Below are 5,057 nucleotides of genomic sequence, written 5' to 3'. Positions count from 1 at the left end.
AACCTTCTCCAGCCACTATGAAAATCAGTGTGGTGGTTTCCCAGGAAGCTAGAAATTAATCTACCTCAAGATCTAGCTAAACCATTTTTAGATATATACCAAAATACAGAAATATTTTCTGATTCATGTTCATTGCTGCTCTATTCATAATAGCTGGACACAGGAAGCAACCTAGATGTCAACAAACTGATGAATGGATATTGAAAATGTGATACATTTAAACAATGAAATATTGCCGGGCGATGGTGGCGCACGCCTTTAATCCCAGCACTTGGGAGGCAGAGGCAGGTGGATCTCTGTGAGTTCGAGACCAGCCTGGTCTACAGAGCTAGTTCCAGGACAGGCTCCAAAGCCACAGAGAAACCCTGTCTCGAAAAACCAAAAAAATAAAAAATAAACAATGAAATATTATTCGCCTCTTAAAAAATCATAAAATTCTCAGGTAAATGGATAAAGCTAAAACACATTATCTCAGCTGAGGTAAAATAGATCTTAAAAGACATTGTATGATTTCTTTCATATGTAGATGTTAGCTTTTAAGCTTTCAATATATGTGTTATTTTACAAATAACCACATAGGTTGGATACCAAGTAAAGGACTCGGGGAATGCGATTCCCTGGAGGAATAAAAGATAGAATATGTTGTTGTGGAGAGACAGGGATACTAGGAGAATTAAAATGGGAGGAGATGGGAGAAAAGGGTAAAGGAGGGACTATGGGGAGGACAACTAACACTAAAGGACGTTTGAGAAATTAATGTGGAAACCTACTACTGTAGAAGATTCCTAAAACACATGCATGATTGAAAGGGATCTAAATGGTGTTACCAAATACAGTGGAGACAACTGGACATCTTATGCCACCAAGTAAAACCTCCAGTGCCCGGAATAGGTGATACCTTGTTGAGCTGTTGGCCAAAGAGGCCCCATGGAAATCCTCAAACATCACAGGTTATTTCCAATGCTACTGATCACTTTCCATAAACTGATAGTATGGCTCTATTGCAGACAATAGCATTTACTTTTATCATCAAATATGGAAGTGATGAGCTAGTGCCTAATTAGAAGCTTTACCATTATTGATCAGCTATTTGGTTCTAGAAGGTACTCTGCTTGATAGCATAAGAGAAAGGTAATCCCCGATATTACCGGGCTACAAACCTGTGACAGCAGTGACCTGCCTGTATGACACACTATCTTAAGAGCGGCACAAATTTTGTGGGAGCAACCAATAACTTTGTGATTCCCTGAGATGGAAGTCATACCTACACTGCAAAGTGGCTAAGAGCCTCAAACTGATATGTCATTGTCTTAGGGGATGCCTACTATTATTCTGATAATGTAACATATTAATAAAATGTCTCTTAATGGCAGCTGGCTATACCCATAGATCAGTCTTGCCCAATTCACACCAGAAAAGCTTTTTCTTCTAGTAGATAAAAAAAACCCAAGTGCACAATGTATAGAAAGTGACAGACATTGTAGCACTGAGTCCCAAATGGGATGTTTTGATTGAACCGCTCCCCACAAGGCTCAGGGAGGTATGAGGAGAGGAGGCAGAAAACCTGTAAGAGCCAGAGGTGATGCATGACTCCAAGGGAAGAGTGACTTCCAGGCACAGATGGACTGATGTACATATGAACTTATGTAGACTGTGGCATCAATCACAAGATTTGCACAGGTTCAATCCAGTCGTCCTAGGACTGAGAGGGGAAAGTGTTCATATAATTCTTTGAAATTTTTGTATATTCATATATTTTGGACATATTCAACCCATGCCATCCCTCTCAACTTCTCCTTCTTTTAAAAAAATATATATATATGTATATATATTTAAGGCATATATCTACATATATGTGCGTGTATGTGTATATAAATATACACACACATTTATATGCATGCACATACACGCGCGCCCGCGCGCGCACACACACACACAATTTCACTGTGTTCAATTTCTGCTGCCAGTATACGGACTGGAATTGGGGGTTGGGTATCCACTGAGACATGGTTGATCAAAGGGCTTCCAATTCTCAAATTGACTCTCTTTCTGCAGGAGAGATCAACTGTAAACAGCTCCTCAGAAGCCCCGCCCCCAGAAGGGGCGTTCACGGAGGGGGGGTGCAGCTGTCTACTCAAAGTCCACAGGCAGCGCATGCGCGGGTGGGCGGGGCTGTATGCAGGGGGAGTCAAGGAGACCCCTGTTAAGCTTCTGGCTCCTTCAACAGCTCGGAGTCTTGACCTCTTCCCCAGACGCCACCAAAGAGCTGCCGCCTATCGTCGGTCACCGCCAAGGCGTGGAGGTGCTCGGACTTGGCCGCGGGTGAGCCCGGGGAGCCGACCGGTGAGGGCTCAACTTAGTTGAGGGAAGTCTGAACGTGAGGAGCGGTCGGGCGCAATGGCCTCCCTGCCTCGGTTGCCCGTGGCCACGCACGAGATGCAGGACCCTGGTCAGGCCAGAGCATCCGTGGCCAGGAGTGGGTGGTGCGTCTGCTGATCCCAGCCTCCATGGATCCGCGTTCTCCTGCTGCGAGCTTCAGTGGCTCCTGTGGGACTTTCCTCTGATGGACAGGTGCTCGGCGTGGACATTGCAGGAAAGAGCTCCCTGGTACAGTGGATCAGTCAGGTAAGCACGGCGTGCCCTGGCAGTCTTAGGGCATTTTCCCACGCTTTCTCAGGGGGTGTGGGGGGGGGCGTGACCAAGGCTCAGAAAACTGCATTCAGAACCTCAGCTGGGGCCCTAGTGCAGAGGCTAACACTTTCAGACCCAGACGTTGCTGTTTTTGGTAAATAGGACTCTCAGGATGCATGCAACAATTGATGTAGAAAACCCTGTTCTTCTAGTTGAGAAACTGTCTAGCCCCATTCCCACCCCTATGTTGCCTCTGATTATCTGGATCACATTAAGTTTCTGTACTCTACTGAATTGATGAAAATTGGATTGAGCAACATTTTAGTATTCGGTCTTTGCTTTGGCACTCCACAATGAAGCTACTTTGGAATTTCATTGCCAAAGTGATGTGGTTTTTTGGATTACTACCATCACCCCCTTATTATCCCCTCTTATTTCCCAAAGTCATTTATTCATTTCTTTAAACCTTTGGAGTGCCCGGGTCTGGAGAAGTGCTCCAGTTTTTTAAGGTCACTGTCTGTAAAGACGTTCCCATGAGTTCAGGTATCTGTGAGATAAACCGGTGTCATTTTGTACACCTTTATTTCTTGGGGCTTTCCTAACTGCATTGACCACGTGCCTTCTTAAGTTTGGGGTGGATTCATTCCACTGCATTTTCTTGGCTGGGTTTATGCTATGGTTATGATTCTGTTTTAGTTCCCAAGTAGAACTGGCTTAAGTGTCCTGTCATTCATATTGAAGCACGATGGCCATGCCATTTCATGTTAATTTCAGTTGCATCTCTTTGGCATCTTATAACGTTAAAATTTTCTGTGAAAAATACTGCAAATGATATTTTGCTTTCTTTTCTATGTAATAACGTAGAGAAGAGTGGCTTGGGTTTTCTGGTTTGTTTGGCTTTTATTGACTTGGAGTTCAGCTCTGTTTACCGGATGAAACCAAGGGAAAATATTCTTAAGTCACACGAATCCAGGATTCAAAATCTTTGTGCTTGGTTTTCCTTTCATGTGTGGGTGTGGTGAGGGAAAGGAGGTTGGCAGGAGTTGGAAGTTATTAGGGAGTCACATAATACAAACATAATTGCCTACAAAATCAGGTGACCAGGACTCCAGTTGCTTTCCCTTCCCTGGACTGTGATAACATGTGACAACACATAAGTTTGTGTTAGGGTTCCTTAGTATTTTACTTGCTTCACTAAATGGAGGCAGTATGTAGTATAAATAGTCTTTTCTAGTCTTTTTCCTCCTTAAGGACTCTGATGGACTGTATTTTGCTATGTATTGACTTTAATAGAAAAGTATCTACACAATGGTTGGCACTGAGCTTTCGTTTGATTTCGGTGAAGTGATTAATTATCAGCTACTGATAGTGTACATGGGAGAGACTTAGTAATTCTTGGGCCTTGAACGGGATGGGAATTACCTTGCACATCTGTGGTGAAACTTAGATTAGGAAAATTTGCTAAGGCTTCTCTCTGTTTTGAGATAGGATCTCACTATGTAACCCAGGCTGATCTTGAACTCACACATATCTACCTGCCTTCTGAGTGCTGGAATTAAAGGCCTAACTCCCCCTTTCTCTTTGTTTTAGGGTTTGTCTTGTAGTGTAGGCTGGCTCTGAACTCAGGGCTTCCTTGCCTCAGTTTCTTTAGGATTCTCCTGCCTAAGATGGACGCTGGTTAGAATCTTGCTGGTAAGCCACAGTCACATGGCGATACACATTAATGAAGATGGGTTAAACTAATATGTAAGAGTTAGCCAATAAGAAATTAGAGCTAGTGGGCCAGGCAGGGTTTAAATGAATACAGTCTTTGTGTGATTATTTTGGGTGTAAGCTAGTTGGGCAGCTAGGACAAACAAAGGGACCCCTCCTTGTTAGTTATTACTGACAAGGACAAACATCCTTATGGAAGTGATTGTCATTGTGCTGTGTGTTTTGCCTAGCTTACTGCACTGTGGGAGAGAGAAGGAAGCTGTTAGTAGGAAGATGTTTATTTCATGCACATGTCCTCAAGTATATAGTTTCTAGTCCATATTTGTGTTGATCAGGTCATTGTATATAGATCAGACATTATTTTTATCAATCTTTGCTGGGAGGTTTGACTGGTGGATCAGTACTGAAACACTGTGATTGAATTCTGCATTGTCCAATGGGGTGCTTTGTTTTACCTCTTCAGAGCTGCATCTTGGGACATTTGTATGATATGGCTGGTAAGTGAAAGAAAGGGGAAGGTGTGAGGCATTTACTCTTTATGCCATGATGTAAGCTTCTTGTGTGGATTTTAATTTGCTGATCATAAGCCTGCTCTTGATCTTAGAATCAGTTCCTGCCACCACAAATAATGTATTATTTATGAAAGGTATGGAATTTTTTTAGGTTGGTACACTACAACCAACTGCCCTTTTTAATTTGAGGTGTCAAAATAG

This window comes from Microtus oregoni, unplaced genomic scaffold, assembly GCF_018167655.1.
Source record: "Microtus oregoni isolate MIOR12 unplaced genomic scaffold, Mior012 000056F_ref0000123, whole genome shotgun sequence".
Lineage (NCBI taxonomy): Eukaryota > Metazoa > Chordata > Mammalia > Rodentia > Cricetidae > Microtus > Microtus oregoni.
This window is presented reverse-complemented; position numbering follows the sequence as displayed.